The 22829-nt window shown below is 43.7% G+C and overlaps 1 protein-coding gene across 2 annotated transcripts in view; it reads right to left on the bottom strand.

Annotated features, from left to right (window-relative positions):
• The window catches only part of LOC118374374 (probable E3 ubiquitin-protein ligase MID2), a 67860-nt gene extending 45232 nt beyond the window's left edge, over positions 1 to 22628 (bottom strand). Inside the window, exon 1 of one of the 2 annotated variants that reach the window (XM_052487389.1) lies at positions 22259 to 22628. The gene's annotated coding sequence lies outside the window, so the exon portion shown is untranslated. Of the gene's footprint in view, positions 1 to 22004; positions 22230 to 22258 lie in introns of those variants that run through there. The other variant, XM_052487390.1, reaches the window with a different exon arrangement.
• Positions 22629 to 22829: the final 201 nt, after the last annotated feature.

The following is a 22829-nucleotide window of genomic DNA, read 5'->3' as shown; positions in this document are numbered from 1 at the left end:
CCCTTCCTTCCTCTGGCTATGATTCTATAGGTAATAAATGATGAAGGACCCTTCCTTCCTCTGGCTATGATTCTATAGGTAATAAATGATGAAGGACCCTTCCTTCCTCTGGCTATGATTCTATAGGTAATAAATGATGAAGGACCCTTCCTTCCTCTGGCTATGATTCTATAGGTAATAAATGATGAAGGACCCTTCCTTCCTCTGGCTATGATTCTATAGGTAATAAATGATGAAGGACCCTTCCTTCCTCTGGCTATGATTCTATAGGTAATAAATGATGAAGGACCCTTCCTTCCTCTGGCTATGATTCTATAGGTAATAAATGATGAAGGACCCTTCCTTCCTCTGGCTATGATTCTATAGGTAATAAATGATGAAGGACCCTTCCTTCCTCTGGCTATGATTCTATAGGTAATAAATGATGAAGGACCCTTCCTTCCTCTGGCTATGATTCTATAGGTAATAAATGATGAAGGACCCTTCCTTCCTCTGGCTATGATTCTATAGGTAATAAATGATGAAGGACCCTTCCTTCCTCTGGCTATGATTCTATAGGTAATAAATGATGAAGGACCCTTCCTTCCTCTGGCTATGATTCTATAGGTAATAAATGATGAAGGACCCTTCCTTCCTCTGGCTATGATTCTATAGGTAATAAATGATGAAGGACCCTTCCTTCCTCTGGCTATGATTCTATAGGTAATAAATGATGAAGGACCCTTCCTTCCTCTGGCTATGATTCTATAGGTAATAAATGATGAAGGACCCTTCCTTCCTCTGGCTATGATTCTATAGGTAATAAATGATGAAGGACCCTTCCTTCCTCTGGCTATGATTCTATAGGTAATAAATGATGAAGGACCCTTCCTTCCTCTGGCTATGATTCTATAGGTAATAAATGATGAAGGACCCTTCCTTCCTCTGGCTATGATTCTATAGGTAATAAATGATGAAGGACCCTTCCTTCCTCTGGCTATGATTCTATAGGTAATAAATGATGAAGGACCCTTCCTTCCTCTGGCTATGATTCTATAGGTAATAAATGATGAAGGACCCTTCCTTCCTCTGGCTATGATTCTATAGGTAATAAATGATGAAGGACCCTTCCTTCCTCTGGCTATGATTCTATAGGTAATAAATGATGAAGGACCCTTCCTTCCTCTGGCTATGATTCTATAGGTAATAAATGATGAAGGACCCTTCCTTCCTCTGGCTATGATTCTATAGGTAATAAATGATGAAGGACCCTTCCTTCCTCTGGCTATGATTCTATAGGTAATAAATGATGAAGGACCCTTCCTTCCTCTGGCTATGATTCTATAGGTAATAAATGATGAAGGACCCTTCCTCTGGCTATGATTCTATAGGTAATAAATGATGAAGGACCCTTCCTTCCTCTGGCTATGATTCTATAGGTAATAAAATGATGAAGGACCCTTCCTTCCTCTGGCTATGATTCTATAGGTAATAAATGATGAAGGACCCTTCCTTCCTCTGGCTATGATTCTATAGGTAATAAATGATGAAGGACCCTTCCTTCCTCTGGCTATGATTCTATAGGTAATAAATGATGAAGGACCCTTCCTTCCTCTGGCTATGATTCTATAGGTAATAAATGATGAAGGACCCTTCCTTCCTCTGGCTATGATTCTATAGGTAATAAATGATGAAGGACCCTTCCTTCCTCTGGCTATGATTCTATAGGTAATAAATGATGAAGGACCCTTCCTTCCTCTGGCTATGATTCTATAGGTAATAAATGATGAAGGACCCTTCCTTCCTCTGGCTATGATTCTATAGGTAATAAATGATGAAGGACCCTTCCTTCCTCTGGCTATGATTCTATAGGTAATAAATGATGAAGGACCCTTCCTTCCTCTGGCTATGATTCTATAGGTAATAAATGATGAAGGACCCTTCCTTCCCTTCCTTCCCTGGCTATGATTCTATAGGTAATAAATGATGAAGGACCCTTCCTTCCTCTGGCTATGATTCTATAGGTAATAAATGATGAAGGACCCTTCCTTCCTCTGGCTATGATTCTATAGGTAATAAATGATGAAGGACCCTTCCTTCCTCTGGCTATGATTCTATAGGTAATAAATGATGAAGGACCCTTCCTTCCTCTGGCTATGATTCTATAGGTAATAAATGATGAAGGACCCTTCCTCTGGCTATGATTCTATAGGTAATAAATGATGAAGGACCCTTCCTTCCTCTGGCTATGATTCTATAGGTAATAAATGATGAAGGACCCTTCCTTCCCCTGGCTATGATTCTATAGGTAATAAATGATGAAGGACCCTTCCTTCCTCTGGCTATGATTCTATAGGTAATAAATGATGAAGGACCCTTCCTTCCTCTGGCTATGATTCTATAGGTAATAAATGATGAAGGACCCTTCCTTCCTCTGGCTATGATTCTATAGGTAATAAATGATGAAGGACCCTTCCTTCCTCTGGCTATGATTCTATAGGTAATAAATGATGAAGGACCCTTCCTTCCTCTGGCTATGATTCTATAGGTAATAAATGATGAAGGACCCTTCCTTCCTCTGGCTATGATTCTATAGGTAATAAATGATGAAGGACCCTTCCTTCCTCTGGCTATGATTCTATAGGTAATAAATGATGAAGGACCCTTCCTTCCTCTGGCTATGATTCTATAGGTAATAAATGATGAAGGACCCTTCCTTCCTCTGGCTATGATTCTATAGGTAATAAATGATGAAGGACCCTTCCTTCCTCTGGCTATGATTCTATAGGTAATAAATGATGAAGGACCCTTCCTTCCCTGGCTATGATTCTATAGGTAATAAATGATGAAGGACCCTTCCTTCCTCTGGCTATGATTCTATAGGTAATAAATGATGAAGGACCCTTCCTTCCTCTGGCTATGATTCTATAGGTAATAAATGATGAAGGACCCTTCCTTCCTCTGGCTATGATTCTATAGGTAATAAATGATGAAGGACCCTTCCTTCTGGCTATGATTCTATAGGTAATAAATGATGAAGGACCCTTCCTTCCTCTGGCTATGATTCTATAGGTAATAAATGATGAAGGACCCTTCCTTCCTCTGGCTATGATTCTATAGGTAATAAATGATGAAGGACCCTTCCTTCCTCTGGCTATGATTCTATAGGTAATAAATGATGAAGGACCCTTCCTTCCTCTGGCTATGATTCTATAGGTAATAAATGATGAAGGACCCTTCCTTCCTCTGGCTATGATTCTATAGGTAATAAATGATGAAGGACCCTTCCTTCCTCTGGCTATGATTCTATAGGTAATAAATGATGAAGGACCCTTCCTTCCTCTGGCTATGATTCTATAGGTAATAAATGATGAAGGACCCTTCCTTCCTCTGGCTATGATTCTATAGGTAATAAATGATGAAGGACCCTTCCTTCCTCTGGCTATGATTCTATAGGTAATAAATGATGAAGGACCCTTCCTTCCTCTGGCTATGATTCTATAGGTAATAAATGATGAAGGACCCTTCCTTCCTCTGGCTATGATTCTATAGGTAATAAATGATGAAGGACCCTTCCTTCCTCTGGCTATGATTCTATAGGTAATAAATGATGAAGGACCCTTCCTTCCTCTGGCTATGATTCTATAGGTAATAAATGATGAAGGACCCTTCCTTCCTCTGGCTATGATTCTATAGGTAATAAATGATGAAGGACCCTTCCTTCCTCTGGCTATGATTCTATAGGTAATAAATGATGAAGGACCCTTCCTTCCTCTGGCTATGATTCTATAGGTAATAAATGATGAAGGACCCTTCCTTCCTCTGGCTATGATTCTATAGGTATGATAAATGATGAAGGACCCTTCCTTCCTCTGGCTATGATTCTATAGGTAATAAATGATGAAGGACCCTTCCTTCCTCTGGCTATGATTCTATAGGTAATAAATGATGAAGGACCCTTCCTTCCTCTGGCTATGATTCTATAGGTAATAAATGATGAAGGACCCTTCCTTCCTCTGGCTATGATTCTATAGGTAATAAATGATGAAGGACCCTTCCTTCCTCTGGCTATGATTCTATAGGTAATAAATGATGAAGGACCCTTCCTTCCTCTGGCTATGATTCTATAGGTAATAAATGATGAAGGACCCTTCCTTCCTCTGGCTATGATTCTATAGGTAATAAATGATGAAGGACCCTTCCTTCCTCTGGCTATGATTCTATAGGTAATAAATGATGAAGGACCCTTCCTTCCTCTGGCTATGATTCTATAGGTAATAAATGATGAAGGACCCTTCCTTCCTCTGGCTATGATTCTATAGGTAATAAATGATGAAGGACCCTTCCTTCCTCTGGCTATGATTCTATAGGTAATAAATGATGAAGGACCCTTCCTTCCTCTGGCTATGATTCTATAGGTAATAAATGATGAAGGACCCTTCCTTCCTCTGGCTATGATTCTATAGGTAATAAATGATGAAGGACCCTTCCTTCCTCTGGCTATGATTCTATAGGTAATAAATGATGAAGGACCCTTCCTTCCTCTGGCTATGATTCTATAGGTAATAAATGATGAAGGACCCTTCCTTCCTCTGGCTATGATTCTATAGGTAATAAATGATGAAGGACCCTTCCTTCCTCTGGCTATGATTCTATAGGTAATAAATGATGAAGGACCCTTCCTTCCTCTGGCTATGATTCTATAGGTAATAAATGATGAAGGACCCTTCCTTCCTCTGGCTATGATTCTATAGGTAATAAATGATGAAGGACCCTTCCTTCCTCTGGCTATGATTCTATAGGTAATAAATGATGAAGGACCCTTCCTTCCTCTGGCTATGATTCTATAGGTAATAAATGATGAAGGACCCTTCCTTCCTCTGGCTATGATTCTATAGGTAATAAATGATGAAGGACCCTTCCTTCCTCTGGCTATGATTCTATAGGTAATAAATGATGAAGGACCCTTCCTTCCTCTGGCTATGATTCTATAGGTAATAAATGATGAAGGACCCTTCCTTCCTCTGGCTATGATTCTATAGGTAATAAATGATGAAGGACCCTTCCTTCCTCTGGCTATGATTCTATAGGTAATAAATGATGAAGGACCCTTCCTTCCCTGGCTATGATTCTATAGGTAATAAATGATGAAGGACCCTTCCTTCCCCTGGCTATGATTCTATAGGTAATAAATGATGAAGGACCCTTCCTTCCTCTGGCTATGATTCTATAGGTAATAAATGATGAAGGACCCTTCCTTCCTCTGGCTATGATTCTATAGGTAATAAATGATGAAGGACCCTTCCTTCCTCTGGCTATGATTCTATAGGTAATAAATGATGAAGGACCCTTCCTTCCTCTGGCTATGATTCTATAGGTAATAAATGATGAAGGACCCTTCCTTCCTCTGGCTATGATTCTATAGGTAATAAATGATGAAGGACCCTTCCTTCCTCTGGCTATGATTCTATAGGTAATAAATGATGAAGGACCCTTCCTTCCTCTGGCTATGATTCTATAGGTAATAAATGATGAAGGACCCTTCCTTCCTCTGGCTATGATTCTATAGGTAATAAATGATGAAGGACCCTTCCTTCCTCTGGCTATGATTCTATAGGTAATAAATGATGAAGGACCCTTCCTTCCTCTGGCTATGATTCTATAGGTAATAAATGATGAAGGACCCTTCCTTCCTCTGGCTATGATTCTATAGGTAATAAATGATGAAGGACCCTTCCTCTGGCTATGATTCTATAGGTAATAAATGATGAAGGACCCTTCCTTCCTCTGGCTATGATTCTATAGGTAATAAATGATGAAGGACCCTTCCTTCCTCTGGCTATGATTCTATAGGTAATAAATGATGAAGGACCCTTCCTTCCTCTGGCTATGATTCTATAGGTAATAAATGATGAAGGACCCTTCCTTCCTCTGGCTATGATTCTATAGGTAATAAATGATGAAGGACCCTTCCTTCCTCTGGCTATGATTCTATAGGTAATAAATGATGAAGGACCCTTCCTTCCTCTGGCTATGATTCTATAGGTAATAAATGATGAAGGACCCTTCCTTCCTCTGGCTATGATTCTATAGGTAATAAATGATGAAGGACCCTTCCTTCCTCTGGCTATGATTCTATAGGTAATAAATGATGAAGGACCCTTCCTTCCTCTGGCTATGATTCTATAGGTAATAAATGATGAAGGACCCTTCCTTCCCCTGGCTATGATTCTATAGGTAATAAATGATGAAGGACCCTTCCTTCCTCTGGCTATGATTCTATAGGTAATAAATGATGAAGGACCCTTCCTTCCCCTGGCTATGATTCTATAGGTAATAAATGATGAAGGACCCTTCCTTCCCCTGGCTATGATTCTATAGGTAATAAATGATGAAGGACCCTTCCTTCCTCTGGCTATGATTCTATAGGTAATAAATGATGAAGGACCCTTCCTTCCTCTGGCTATGATTCTATAGGTAATAAATGATGAAGGACCCTTCCTTCCTCTGGCTATGATTCTATAGGTAATAAATGATGAAGGACCCTTCCTTCCTCTGGCTATGATTCTATAGGTAATAAATGATGAAGGACCCTTCCTCTGGCTATGATTCTATAGGTAATAAATGATGAAGGACCCTTCCTTCCTCTGGCTATGATTCTATAGGTAATAAATGATGAAGGACCCTTCCTTCCTCTGGCTATGATTCTATAGGTAATAAATGATGAAGGACCCTTCCTTCCTCTGGCTATGATTCTATAGGTAATAAATGATGAAGGACCCTTCCTTCCTCTGGCTATGATTCTATAGGTAATAAATGATGAAGGACCCTTCCTTCCCCTGGCTATGATTCTATAGGTAATAAATGATGAAGGACCCTTCCTTCCCTGGCTATGATTCTATAGGTAATAAATGATGAAGGACCCTTCCTCTGGCTATGATTCTATAGGTAATAAATGATGAAGGACCCTTCCTTCCCTGGCTATGATTCTATAGGTAATAAATGATGAAGGACCCTTCCTTCCCTGGCTATGATTCTATAGGTAATAAATGATGAAGGATCCTTCCTTCCTCTGGCTATGATTCTATAGGTAATAAATGATGAAGGACCCTTCCTTCCTCTGGCTATGATTCTATAGGTAATAAATGATGAAGGACCCTTCCTTCCTCTGGCTATGATTCTATAGGTAATAAATGATGAAGGACCCTTCCTTCCTCTGGCTATGATTCTATAGGTAATAAATGATGAAGGACCCTTCCTTCCTGGCTATGATTCTATAGGTAATAAATGATGAAGGACCCTTCCTTCCTCTGGCTATGATTCTATAGGTAATAAATGATGAAGGACCCTTCCTTCCTCTGGCTATGATTCTATAGGTAATAAATGATGAAGGACCCTTCCTTCCCCTGGCTATGATTCTATAGGTAATAAATGATGAAGGACCCTTCCTTCCTCTGGCTATGATTCTATAGGTAATAAATGATGAAGGACCCTTCCTTCCTCTGGCTATGATTCTATAGGTAATAAATGATGAAGGACCCTTCCTTCCCCTGGCTATGATTCTATAGGTAATAAATGATGAAGGACCCTTCCTCTGGCTATGATTCTATAGGTAATAAATGATGAAGGACCCTTCCTTCCCCTGGCTATGATTCTATAGGTAATAAATGATGAAGGACCCTTCCTTCCTCTGGCTATGATTCTATAGGTAATAAATGATGAAGGACCCTTCCTTCCTCTGGCTATGATTCTATAGGTAATAAATGATGAAGGACCCTTCCTTCCTCTGGCTATGATTCTATAGGTAATAAATGATGAAGGACCCTTCCCCTGGCTATGATTCTATAGGTAATAAATGATGAAGGACCCTTCCTTCCTCTGGCTATGATTCTATAGGTAATAAATGATGAAGGACCCTTCCTTCCTCTGGCTATGATTCTATAGGTAATAAATGATGAAGGACCCTTCCTTCCCTGGCTATGATTCTATAGGTAATAAATGATGAAGGACCCTTCCTTCCTCTGGCTATGATTCTATAGGTAATAAATGATGAAGGACCCTTCCTTCCTCTGGCTATGATTCTATAGGTAATAAATGATGAAGGACCCTTCCTTCCTCTGGCTATGATTCTATAGGTAATAAATGATGAAGGACCCTTCCTTCCTCTGGCTATGATTCTATAGGTAATAAATGATGAAGGACCCTTCCTTCCTCTGGCTATGATTCTATAGGTAATAAATGATGAAGGACTTCCTTCCTCTGGCTATGATTCTATAGGTAATAAATGATGAAGGACCCTTCCTTCCTCTGGCTATGATTCTATAGGTAATAAATGATGAAGGACCCTTCCTTCCTCTGGCTATGATTCTATAGGTAATAAATGATGAAGGACTTCCTTCCTCTGGCTATGATTCTATAGGTAATAAATGATGAAGGACCCTTCCTTCCTCTGGCTATGATTCTATAGGTAATAAATGATGAAGGACCCTTCCTTCCTCTGGCTATGATTCTATAGGTAATAAATGATGAAGGACCCTTCCTTCCTCTGGCTATGATTCTATAGGTAATAAATGATGAAGGACCCTTCCTTCCTCTGGCTATGATTCTATAGGTAATAAATGATGAAGGACCCTTCCTTCCCCTGGCTATGATTCTATAGGTAATAAATGATGAAGGACCCTTCCTTCCTCTGGCTATGATTCTATAGGTAATAAATGATGAAGGATCCTTCCTTCCTCTGGCTATGATTCTATAGGTAATAAATGATGAAGGACCCTTCCTTCCTCTGGCTATGATTCTATAGGTAATAAATGATGAAGGACCCTTCCTTCCTCTGGCTATGATTCTATAGGTAATAAATGATGAAGGACCCTTCCTTCCTCTGGCTATGATTCTATAGGTAATAAATGATGAAGGACCCTTCCTTCCTCTGGCTATGATTCTATAGGTAATAAATGATGAAGGACCCTTCCTTCCTCTGGCTATGATTCTATAGGTAATAAATGATGAAGGACCCTTCCTTCCTCTGGCTATGATTCTATAGGTAATAAATGATGAAGGACCCTTCCTTCCCCTGGCTATGATTCTATAGGTAATAAATGATGAAGGACCCTTCTGGCTATGATTCTTCCTCTGGCTATGATTCTATAGGTAATAAATGATGAAGGACCCTTCCTTCCTCTGGCTATGATTCTATAGGTAATAAATGATGAAGGACCCTTCCTTCCTCTGGCTATGATTCTATAGGTAATAAATGATGAAGGACCCTTCCTTCCTCTGGCTATGATTCTATAGGTAATAAATGATGAAGGACCCTTCCTTCCTCTGGCTATGATTCTATAGGTAATAAATGATGAAGGACCCTTCCTTCCTCTGGCTATGATTCTATAGGTAATAAATGATGAAGGACCCTTCCTTCCTCTGGCTATGATTCTATAGGTAATAAATGATGAAGGACCCTTCCTTCCTCTGGCTATGATTCTATAGGTAATAAATGATGAAGGACCCTTCCTCTGGCTATGATTCTATAGGTAATAAATGATGAAGGACCCTTCCTTCCCCTGGCTATGATTCTATAGGTAATAAATGATGAAGGACACTTCCTTCCCCTGGCTATGATTCTATAGGTAATAAATGATGAAGGACCCTTCCTCTGGCTATGATTCTATAGGTAATAAATGATGAAGTGCAACACTGGAGAGATGAGAGTTGCAGGCTCACGTCTATAAGAGCAGAGAGATGAGAGTTGCAGGCTCACGTCTATAAGAGCAGCGAGATGAGAGTTGCAGGCTCATGTCTATCAGAGCAGCGAGATGAGAGTTGCAGGCTCATGTCTATCAGAGCAGAGAGATGAGAGTTGCAGGCTCATGTCTATCAGAGCAGCGAGATGAGAGTTGCAGGCTCATGTTTATCAGAGCAGAGAGATGAGAGTTGCAGGCTCACGTCTATCAGAGCAGAGAGATGAGAGTTGCAGGCTCACGTCTATCAGAGCAGAGAGATGAGAGTTGCAGGCTCATGTCTATCAGAGCAGAGAGAAGAGAGTTGCAGGCTCACGTCTATAAGAGCAGAGAGATGAGAGTTGCAGGCTCACGTCTATAAGAGCAGAGAGAGGGAGATAAATTATAGAAAGTGGATCTCAATCTAGTTATAAATCTCACACACAGCCACGGCCAACAAATTGTTCTCAAACATTAGACTACAAAACCATAAGCCAGGCCCAACCCAAACCGTCCCTTAGAATATCAGGCCCGGGCTGGAAATCTACTTTCTCCACATTAGTGTTTTCTTCTGGGGGGGGCAGGAGAATTTTGAGGTATTTTATTATAATTTTTACTTAATATCTGTTCATGTCAGGAGAGGTAACCGATCTGGCCAAAATAGGTTCCAGTCCAAAATGGAGAAGTACCAGATCCAGTGGGATCCGGCTTAAATTAAACACTTGTTCTCTCTACAATATAACAATGAATAATAGCACAGATATTGAGACCAACGGTGCATTTAAATAGAATTGCTCATCCGCAAACTTAACATTTGTCCAATACAGAGGAGTTGTACGTGCTTCATTTAACAGCATTATATAGCCTAGCTACCACCCAGTTCTGAACATGCTGTTTTCATTCAACACAATGCAACACCATCTGCCTAAATGATTTATCTGAGTTGCTAAACTGAAGAATTACTAGAAATACTGGAATCATTGGAGTTTAGAACTCAACAGTAGAAGCAGTGAAGGGTGAGATGGGGCCAGAGTCCCATTCTGCTGTGACTAACACCTCTACAGTCTCTATAGGTGGGATGGGGCCAGAGTCCCATTCTGCTGTGACTAACACCTCTACAGTCTCTATAGGTGAGATGGGGCCAGAGTCCCATTCTGCTGTGACTAACACCTCTACAGTCTCTATAGGTGAGATGGGGCCAGAGTCCCATTCTGCTGTGACCAACACCTCTACAGTCTCTATAGGTGGGATGGGGCCAGAGACCCATTCTGCTGTGACTAACACCTCTACAGTCTCTATAGGTGGGATGGGGCCAGAGACCCATTCTGCTGTGACTAACACCTCTACAGTCTCTATAGGTGGGATGGGATGTTAACATGTCAGGATATCAGATTCATGTCTGCTCTGAGGGAATAGTGAGAGGTTAGCCATGTCACAGTGTGTAGTGAGAGGTTAGCCATGTCATAGTGAGAGGTTAGCCATGTCACAGTGTGTAGTGAGAGGTTAGCCATGTCACAGTGTGTAGTGAGAGGTTAGCCATGTCATAGTGAGAGGTTAGCCATTTCATAGTGAGAGGTTAGCCATGTCATAGTGAGAGGTTAGCCATTTCATAGTGAGAGGTTAGCCATGTCATAGTGAGAGGTTAGCCATGTCATAGTGAGAGGTTAGCCATGTCATAGTGAGAGGTTAGCCATGTCATAGTGTGTAGTGAGAGGCTAGCCATGTCATAGTGAGAGGCTAGCCATGTCATAGTGAGAGGTTAGCCATGTCATAGTGTGTAGTGAGAGGCAAGCCATGTCATAGTGAGAGGCTAGCCATGTCATAGTGAGTAGGCTAGCCATGTCATAGTGAGAGGTTAGCCATGTCCAGTGTGTAGCCATGAGAGGTTAGCCATGTCATATGTCATAGTGAGAGGTTAGCCATGTCATAGTGTGTAGTGAGAGGCAAGCCATGTCATAGTGAGAGGCTAGCCATGTCATAGTGAGAAGTTAGCCATGCCACAGTGTGTAGTGAGAGGCTAGCCATGTCATAGTGTGTAGTGAGAGGCTAGCCATGTCATAGTGTGTAGTGAGAGGCTAGCCATGTCATAGTGAGAAGTTAGCCATGTCACAGTGTGTAGTGAGAGGCTAGCCATGTCATAGTGTGTAGTGAGAGGCTAGCCATGTCATAGTGTGTAGTGAGTAGTGAGTAGGGTTGTTACAGTGACCGTATTACCGTCACACTGACGGTCACGAGGCATGACCGCAGTCAAATTCCAAGTGACCGGTTAGTCACAGTAATTAGACTTCTCCAAGCTCTGTTGCTGCTGATGGTCATTAGTAGCCTACCAAACTTTCTAACCGCCTGGTGCTCAGCACTCTACTGTCCCTCTAATCACTTAATGTAAATGTAATCGAAAAACTAATCTCATGTTGTGCAACATTTCTATAGGCTATGCAATTGCGTGAGAAAACAGAGTGATGTCCTCTATTAAAAAGAGGAGGATCCCATCAGCTTTCTATAGGTCAGGCCTACTATATTTATTTCTCAACTTTCCTAATATTAAGCTCATTGCTTCACTTTACAACAGGAGTATAGCCTACCTGGCTGGCATGAAAAGTGTTCTGCATTCGCTTTTTAAGTGCATCGATTACATTTGTTTTGCGACTTTTTCTACTCAAAGTTGCACACCTCATGTAGCCTGGCCCATAGGCCTATATGATTTGATAAGGTTTGTATCACAACTAAAGTTGCCAAATAACTTCTTAAAATTAAGACCATGAATCTGCTTTACAACAGGTGTGTGAGTTTCAAGTGAGGGGAAATAATTGTAACTATAAAATGCATCTATAATAAAAGCATTACATGCATAATCACATTTGCGGTCACTTTTTGAGTGGTGCTTTCTAGCTAATTGATTGCATTTTGGACATTGTCGTTAATACCCTACTGCCGTGTGCACATTTCTGCGCTTTTAATATGAAAAAAAATAGCCTAATAGTTTATCAACATTATAAGCTATCCTTTATAAGCTAAGCTAAGCCTTTTTTATGTTAGTGGTTGTATTAATTAGATATATCGCATCCCACTAATGTCTCAATATTTATTAAAATAGAATAGGTCAACTTTTGTACAATAGGGGATAGTAGATTGACATACTGTAGGCTAGTACTTCAGCTGTTAGTTAGGCCTACTCATCTTGTTGGCTGACGATAAGTACATGTGGACAGTTCTTCCAATATTTTCATTACGGCCACACAAGGGGGATGACGCTGGGAAATTCAAGGCCTGCTGAGAATGTTATCAAGTGCTTGTCAAATTGTGAATGAGAGACTGATGAAGTGTGTGCAGCCTGCACACACAACAAAACAAAGCACAGCTTGTGCCTTTCATGTGACTTTTTTCATATCCTCATTTAAAGTCACGTCATGCTGCTTTAGAATGTATTAAAAGTCTAAACACAACGTTTCGGAGCCCAACACTTCCTCTGGTACTCCTCCAGCCCAACGTTTGGGAGCCTTACACTTCCTCTGGTACTCCTCCAGCCCAACGTTTGGGAGCCCAACACTTCCTCTGGTACTCCTCCAGCCCAACGTTTGGGAGCCCAACACTTCCTCTGGTACTCCTCCAGCCCAACGTTTGGGAGCCCAACACTTCCTCTGGTACTCCTCCAGCCCAACGTTTGGGAGCCCAACACTTCCTCTGGTACTCCTCCAGCCCAACGTTTGGGAGCCCAACACTTCCTCTGGTACTCCTCCAGCCCAACGTTTGGGAGCCCAACACTTCCTCTGGTACTCCTCCAGCCCAACGTTTGGGAGCCCAACACTTCCTCTGGTACTCCTCCAGCCCAACGTTTGGGAGCCCAACACTTCCTCTGGTACTCCTCCAGCTCAACGTCCTTGGGAGCCTTGGGAGCCCAACACTTCCTCTGGTACTCCTCCAGCCCAACGTTTGGGAGCCCAACTGGTACTCCTCCAGCCCAACGTTTGGGAGCCCAACAACACTTCCTCTGGTACTCCTCCAGCTGGGAGCCCAAACGTTTGGGAGCCTTACACTTCCTCTGGTACTCCTCCAGCCCAATGTTTGGGAACCCAAACACTTCCTCTGGTACTCCTCCAGCCCAACGTTTGGGAGCCCAACACTTCCTCAGCCTTACACTTCCTCACTCCTCCAGCCCGTTTGGGAGCCCAACACTTCCTCTGGTACTCCTCCAGCCCAACACTTCCTCTGGTACTCCTCCAGCCCAACGTTTGGGAGCCCAACACTTCCTCTGGTACTCCTCCAGCCCAACGTTTGGGAGCCCAACACTTCCTCTGGTACTCCTCCAGCCCAACGTTTGGGAGCCCAACACTTCCTCTGGTACTCCTCCAGCCCAACGTTTGTATCACAACTAAAACGGCATAAATAACTATGTTTCTTTGTCAACCTCTCAACACCGTGTGTTCAAATGTGCGCTATCGTTTGTAGAATATATCCTTTGTATTTTATTCAGTTATGTTCATTTCTATTCTTTATACTATAAAAAATAATACCACATAATTCTAAGTAAATCTTGCCTGCTAAATGAACTAGTGTAGCCCACAGCCATACTGTATGGCATAGGCACATCAGGACCTAACATAAGGAAAACTCAAGAGTATGCGATTCTGTTCTTCTGAAAATAGACTACATTTTTTCTCATTATAATGCTTCTTTAGACCTGTCTAAAATAAATAATGGATTTACTGTGATGGTGTAGACTATATTAAATAGATTTAATATGTAGATGTTCCCAAAGGTCAGCATCAGTGGCTTTGTGCGGAAGTCAGGAGATGTTAAATGTGTTTATGTTAATTAACGGGGTCAATTACTGTGAGAACGGCAGCTATTTGCTTGACAATCACCGGCTGACAACATTTCATGACCTCCACAGCCCTAGTAGTGAGACATTAGTCTTGTCAATATGTGTGTGTGTGTGTGTGTGTGTGTGTGTGTGTGTGTGTGTGTGTGTGTGTGTGTGTGTGTGTGTGTGTGTGTGTGTGTGTGTGTGTGTGTGTGTGTGTGTGTGTGTGTGTGTGTGTGTGTGTGTGCGTGCGTGCGTGTGTGCGTGCGTGCGTGCGTGCGTGCGTTTGTGTGCGTGCGTGTGTGCGTGTGTGTGTGTGTGTGTGCGTGTGTGTGTGTGTGTGTGCGTGCGTGTGTGTGTGTTTTGTGTGTGTGTGTGTGTGACCCCAGAGGCACTTGTGTGTGCGCGTTGTGTGTGTGTATTATTGTGCTATTTATTCAAAAGTAGTGCACTGTGTGTGTGGACCCCAGAGGCACTTCTGTCCTGGGGTTGTCCTAAATGGCACCCAATAAAGTATTATTCTGCTTCTCCTACTATTTATGGGCCCAGGTCAAAAGTAGTGCACTATGTAGGGAATAGGGTTCTATAGGGCCCAGGTCAAAAGTAGTGCACTATGTAGGGAATAGGGTGCCATTGCAGACGTATACATTTCAGCTGTTACATCAGAGGCACTTCTGTATACTGTATGCACTGCATACAGAACAGTATGTATCTCCAGGGTCGACACAGCGGTCATACAACAATAGAAGCTTTTTAACGTATCAGTTGATCCACCCAAGTCCCCCGAAGTGTTTATTCAACAGCCCCCCCACACCCACACCCACACACACACACACACCCACACACACACACACACACACACACACACAACAACAATAACAGGCCGATATTGTAGCCAAACAGGGACAGACCACACACCGTTTTCTGCCTGAGCACAGTAGCAGTCCATCTCCTTCCTTCTCTAACGCCCTTACTGAGTACAGAGAGAGCAGGTTGTGCCCCCAAAACGGCACCCTGTTCCCTACATAGTGCACTACTTTTGACCAGGGCCCATAGGGCTCTATACAGTATAGGTTATATGGTACCACTTGGGACGCAACCTACTGTGCGTTGAATTCAAACTGGAACGTTTTTTAACAAGCCAGTCATCAGTACCTCTTTGTTTGAGCTTGTTTGTTATACGAACGACAAGTCTGATTTGTCTGATGTGAAACTGAGCTAAAGAGGGTTGTCATGTAACGCTAGGAGAGCGAGAATATATAATAATAATATATGCCATTTAGCAGACGCTTTTATCCAAAGCGACTTACAGTCATGTGTGCATACATTCTACATATGGGTGGTCCCGGGAATCGAACCCACTACCCTGGCGTTACAAGCGCCATGCTCTACCAACTGAGCCACAGAAGGACCACCCCAGAAGAAGGGGGGGGGGGTATAGTAATAGCCTGCACAGCTGTAGCAGGGCTGGGACCACGGCAACCTAACCAACAGTGTCGTGCAAAGGTATTCATCCCCTTGTCGTTATTTTCCTATTGTGTTGCATTACAACCTGTAATTTAAATAGATTTTTATTTGGATTTCATGTAATGGACATACACAAATATAGTCCAAATTGGTGATGTTAAAAAATGACTTGTTTCAAAAAAATTATATAAAAGACAAAAAAGAAAAGTGTTGCGTGCATATTGTATTCACCCCATAGGAAACCTCTAAATCAGATCTGGTGAAACCAATTACCTTCAGAAGTCACAGAATTAGTCAAATAAAGTCAAATAGTCAAATAAAGTCCACCTGTGTGCAATCTAAGTGTCGCATGATCGGTCACATGATCTCAGTATATGATGATCCCTGTACCATCCATGTACCATCACTCATTCATATATCCTTATGTACATATTCTTTATCCCCTTACACTGTGTATAAGACAGTAGTTTTGGAATTGTTAGTTAGATTACTTGTTGGTTATCACTGCATTGTCGGAACTAGAAGCACAAGCATTTCGCTACACTCGCATTAACATCTGCTAACCATGTGTATGTGACAAATAAAATTGGATTTGATTTGATTTATACACCTGTTATGAAAGGCCCAAGAGTCTACAACACCACTGAGCAAGAGGAACCACCAAGCAAGTGGCACCATGAAGACCAAGAAGCTCTCCAAACAGGTCAGGGACAAAGTTGTGGAGACGTACAGATCAGGGTTGGGTTATAAAAAAATATCTTAAACTTTGAACATCCCACGGAGCACCATTAAATCCATTATTTAAAAATGGAAAGAATATGGCACCACAACAAACCTGCCAAGAGTGGGCCGCCCACCAAAACTCACAGACCAGACAAGGAGGGAATTAATCAGAGAGGCAACAAAGAGACCAAAGTTAACCCTGAAGGAGCTGCAAAGCTCCATAGTGGAGATTGGAGTATCTGTCCATAGGACCACTTTGAGCCGTACACTGTACAGAGCTGGGCTTTACGGAAGAGTGGCCAGAAAAAAAGACAAGAACAAAATAAGCAAACACGTTTGGTGTTCGCCAAAATGTATGTGGGAGACTCCCCAAACATATTGAAGAAGGTACTCTGGTCAGATGAGACTAAAATGTAGAATTTTGGCCATCAAGGAAAACTTTATGTCTGTCGCAAACCCAGCACCTCTCATCACCCTGAGAATACCATCCCCACGGTGAAGTATGGTGTTGGCAGCATCATGCTGTGGGAATGTTTTTCATAGGCAGGGACTGAGAAACTGGTCAGAATTGAAGGAATGATGGGAAATTCTTGAAAATACAGGGAAATTCTTGAGGGAAACCTGTTTGAGTCTTCCAGAGATTTGAGACTGGAACGGAGGTTCACCTTCCAGCAGGACAATGACCCTAAGCATAGTGCTAAAGCAACACTGGAGTGGTTTAAGGGGTAACATTTAAATGTCTTGGAATGGCCTAGTCAAAGCCCAGACATCAATCCAATTGAGAATCTGTGGTATGATTTAAGGATTGCTGTACACAAGCGGAACCCATCCAACTTGAAGGAGCTGGAGCAGTTTTGCCTTGAAGAATGGGCAAAAATCCCAGTGGCTAGATGTGCCAAGCTTATAGAAACATACCCCAAGAGACTTGCAGCTGTAATTGCGACAAAAGGTGGCTCTACAAAGTATTGACTTCGGGGGGGGGTGAATAGTTTTGCACGCTCAAGTTTTCCATTTTTTTGTCTTCAAAGTGGTGGGCATGTTGTATAAATCAAATGATGCAAACCCCCAAAACATCCATTTTAATTCCAGGTTGTAAGGCAACAAAATAGGAGAAATGCCAAGGGGGGTGAATACTTTCGCAAGCCACTCTAATCCACTCTACAGTACAGTCCACAGTACAGTCCACAGCAGGGCTGGAGACAGGGCACTCTAACCTAATACACTCTACAGTACAGTCCACAGTAGGGCTGGAGACAGGGCACTCTAACCTAATACACTCTACAGTACAGTCCACAGTACAGTCCACAGCAGGGCTGGAGACAGGGCTCTCTAACCTAATACACTCTACAGTACAGTCCACAGTAGGGCTGGAGACAGGGCACTCTAACCTAATACACTCTACAGTACAGTCCACAGTAGGGCTGGAGACAGGGCACTCTAACCTAATACAGTCCACAGTACAGTCCACAGCAGGGCTGGAGACAGGGCACTCTAACCTAATACACTCTAGGGCACTCTAACCTAATACACTCTACGTACAGTCCACAGTAGGGCTGGAGACAGTCCACAGTACAGTCACAGTACAGTCCACAGCAGGGCTGGAGACAGGGCACTCTAACCTAATACAGTCCACAGTACAGTCCACAGCAGGGCTGGAGACAGGGCACTCTAACCTAATACACTCTACAGTACAGTCCATAGTACAGTCCACAGCTGCCTCTTTAGACAGACACTGATTGGCTGTTATGGGGACACTGGATTTGGTTAGTTGTTCTCTCTCAGACTATACAGAGAGAAGAGGTATAATGATACATTCAATCTAGAAATACTGTATGACCTGCTCGGTTGTAGTAAAACAGCAATTGATCTAAACAGTGCTCAGATGAAACACGCCAGGAAAATAGGCCAGGATATTAGGCCAGGATATTAGGCGATTAGGGATATTACCTTCCTCCTCTAGGCTATTACCTGCCACCCCTGGGATATTACCTTCCTCCTCTAGGCTATTACCTGCCACCCCTGGGCTATTACCTGCCACCCCTGGGCTATTACCTGCCACCCCTGGGCTATTACCTGCCACCCCTGGGCTATTACCTGCCACCCCTGGGCTATTACCTGCCACCCCTGGGCTATTACCTGCCGCCCCTGGGCTATTACCTGCCACCCCTGGGCTATTACCTGCCGCCCCACCCCTGGGCTATTGCTATTACCTGCCGCCCTGGGCTGTACACCTGCCGCCCTGCCGCCCCCTGGGCTATTACCTGCCGCCCCTGGGCTATTACCTGCCACCCCTGGGCTATTACCTGCCACCCCTGGGATATTACCTGCCGCCCCTGGGCTATTACCTGCCACCCCTGGGCTATTACCTGCCGCCCCTGGGCTATTACCTGCCACCCCTGGGCTATTACCTGCCGCCCCTGGGCTATTACCTGCCACCCCTGGGCTATTACCTGCCTCCCCTGGGCTATTACCTGCCACCCCTGGGCTATTACCTGCCACCCCTGGGCTATTACCTGCCACCCCTGGGATATTACCTGCCACCCCTGGGCTATTACCTGCCACCCCTGGGCTATTACCTGCCGCCCCTGGGCTATTACCTGCCACCCCTGCCAGGATATTACCGCCCCTGGGCTATTACCTGCCGCCCCTGGGACCTGCCACCCCACCCTGGGCTATTACCTGCCACCCCTGGGCCGGAGCTATTACCTTACCTGCCGCCCTGAGCTATTACCTGCCACCCCTGGGATATTACCTGCCGCCCCCTGGGCCCCTATTACCTGCCACCCCTGGGATATTACCTGCCGCCCCTGGGCTGGGATATTACCTGCCACCCCCTATTACCTCCCCCTGGGATATTACCTGCCGCCCCTGGGCTATTACCTGCCACCCCTGGGATATTACCTGCCGCCCCTGGGCTATTACCTGCCGCCCCTGGGCTATTACCTGCCGCCCCTGGGCTATTACCTGCCGCCCCTGGGCTATTACCTGCCGCCCCTGGGCTATTACCTGCCGCCCCTGGGATATTACCTGCCGCCCCTGGGCTATTACCTGCCACCCCTGGGATATTACCTGCCGCCCCTGGGCTATTACCTTCTTCCTCTAGGCTATTACCTGCCGCCCCTGGGCTATTACCTTCTTCCTCTAGGCTATTACCTGCCGCCCCTGGGATATTACCTTCTTCCTCTAGGCTATTACCTGCCGCCCCTGGGCTATTACCTGCCGCCCCTGGGCTATTACCTGCCACCCCCTGGCTTACCTGCCGCCCCTAGGCTACCTAATTAATTCTCCCTAGGCTACCTGCCGCCCCTGGCTTACCTGCCGCCCCTAGGCTACCTAATTAATTCTCCCTAGGCTGGGCTATTACCTGCCGCCCCTGGGCTACCTGCCGCCCCCCTGGGCTTCCCTGCCGCCCCTGGATATTACCTGCCGCCCCTAGGCTACCTAATTAATTCTCCCTAGGCTACCTGCCGCCCCTGGCTTACCTGCCGCCCCTAGGCTACCTAATTAATTCTCCCTAGGCTACCTGCCGCCCCTGGCTTACCTGTCGCCCCTAGGCTACCTAATTAATTCTCCCTAGGCTACCTGCCGCCCCTGGCTTACCTGCCGCCCCTAGGCTACCAAATTAATTCTCCCTACGCTACCTACCGCCCCTGGCTTACCTGCCGCCCCTAGGCTACCTAATTAATTCTCCCTAGGCTACCTACCGCCCCTAGGGATTCCGCTTATTTTATGCATGTTTATTTTATTGTCATCACAATAGTGGAAACCAGCACTGTTCTCAGGGCAGACCTGGTTTTACCTAGGATATGTTTGAGTCATGTCGGGGACAATCTTAGCATTTTAGCTAAACCTAATTCTCCTAACCTGCCATGTTAATTATCCTAATTTTCTGTGTACATTCTCTTAACCTGCTACGAAAAGTCTCTTCTGCTAGTAAAAACCGGCAGACGTGCCCTGAGAACAGTCTTGGTGTCCACTAATGTGACACTGGTTACGTTTCGAACACACCGACAGCTTCCTTTGATTTTGGTACACCAGAATTACATTAATTTCTAATGAAATGCACAGTTTGACGCATACGTTGGATAAATCCAACCTACGGACCACACCGAACGCACTGCAACTGCAGCATTGTGTTGCAGAGGCAGAGGTAGTGCGTTCGGTGTGGTCCGTAGGTTGGATTTATCCAAAGTATGTGTCAAAACTGTGTGTGTAGATGGCTTGACAGAAATGGTAGCAGAGAGTGAACGTTGAACTCTTGTTGCATATATATCCAGATGATGCTGTGTACAATTTTTTCGCAAAAATCATGTAGGTGTGCTGGAAGCATTACGGTGAAAAAACAGACTGCTGCAACCTGATTGGCTGAATGCGTTTTACACAACATCCGAGATGAGCATTTAGCCACCCTATCATGGTGGTGTAAAATTGTTTCATAAGGAAAGTAGGCATATTTTGGCTTTTTTCTTTCTTCTCACCATTAAATAAAGTTGAGGAAATCAAAGCCTATGCAGCCTGAATGGACAATGTTCTAGCTACGAACCAGTCCACGAGGGATACGAATGTATTGACAGCAGCATACTTCCGGCGCCGACAGAGATGGCCGCCTCGCTTCGCGTTCCTAGGAAACTATGCAGTTTTTTGTTTTTTTACGTGTTATTTCTTACATTAGTACCCCAGGTCATCTTAGGTGTCATTACATACCGTCGAGAAGAACTACTACAAGCATTTCGCTACACTCGCATTAACATCTGCTAACCATGTGTATGTGACAAATAAAATTTGATTTGATTTGATACAGTGCGTTTTGGAGGGTAAAATGAAAACTACTCAATATCGCCATCTGCAGGCCTTTGTACTAACAGTAGCATATGCTTCAGTCAGACAACACGGCTATTGTCCACTAAATGGCACATCATGACAAACCACACATTCCAAAGGCGCGAGGTGATAACAACTAGCTATTGACCATTGAATCATTGATATTCTATTGATCATTGGAATAACAATCCATAATTGCCACTGTTAATCAAATGACATTTCGGCTATGCCAATGGCACAAATCATTACCCCACATAGCATACACGTGCAATTGGGTTGTTGTTTGTTTCGTTAATAAGCTATAGGCTATAGCCAGTACAACACAACAACCGATCAACACAATCCTTCGATTGGCAAAACAAACACTGGATCCAGCGGAACCTTACAGCATCTATTTACAATAGAATATAATGGAATAAAATAAAGTTATATTCGATCGGTCTATTTAAAGTTATAATGCATTCCGGTGTAGATGATTTCAATAACAGCCAGCATACCTCTGACATATATATTCTGATTGTCTGTCAACTCTTCTCGCTGATGCAGATCCTCTCTCACACAAAGCGAAAGACTAACACAAATAGGAGAATGGTATGTAGTGATATCCTAATAATAGCAAAAGTCGCCTACTGTCTTCTCCCAGTTAAATTATCAGACTCGCTTTCCCCCACCAAAGCGCTGCAGAATAAACCTGACACCGACCGACACTCACTCACTGAGACAGCGAGATGGGAGGGGTTGGAGAACCTACCAGCTTTATATGCCCAACATTCTTTTCTTCTGTCATCTTGAAAGCAGTCGAAATCGAAGTTAAGAAACACTTGGATCGAACACAAGTGGAAGAGCCTCGGTTATGTGACACAAACAGAGTCGCTCCGTTCTGTTCTGTTCTGTTCCGCTCGCTTTCGACGCAAGCAAAGGCAAACCTCGCCGCCGGCGCAGGCACCCACCGTCTGTGAGAGCTCACAGACTTGAATATTTAACTTTGGAAAAATGAGAAACCTGCTAAGAGAGAGAGAGAGAGAAGAGGCAGACAATCACAGGAAAGCAGCTCCTCCTACCAATACAATGCAAAAAGCCAAAGAAACAAATCGGGTTCCACAACCGCAGCGCAGGCAGGCGGACTGCTCAAGCCACACTGGGCAGTAAGAGAGATCCATTGTAACCAACCCCTAACCTCCCCTCCGCCCCATCACTGTAAATGTCAACTTAATGGAATTGATGGGATCGTTAATGACAATGTAATTCCCTCGTCCTCTAATGACGATGATAGGTCTACAGTAGGCTACTTACTAACCCTTATTATAATCTAATGGAACTCT

Source organism: Oncorhynchus keta, chromosome 30 (assembly GCF_023373465.1).
Source record: "Oncorhynchus keta strain PuntledgeMale-10-30-2019 chromosome 30, Oket_V2, whole genome shotgun sequence".
Classification (NCBI taxonomy): Eukaryota; Metazoa; Chordata; class Actinopteri; order Salmoniformes; family Salmonidae; genus Oncorhynchus; species Oncorhynchus keta.
The sequence above is the reverse complement of the archived record's forward strand: the minus strand, read 5'-3'. Positions and strand labels throughout refer to the sequence as shown.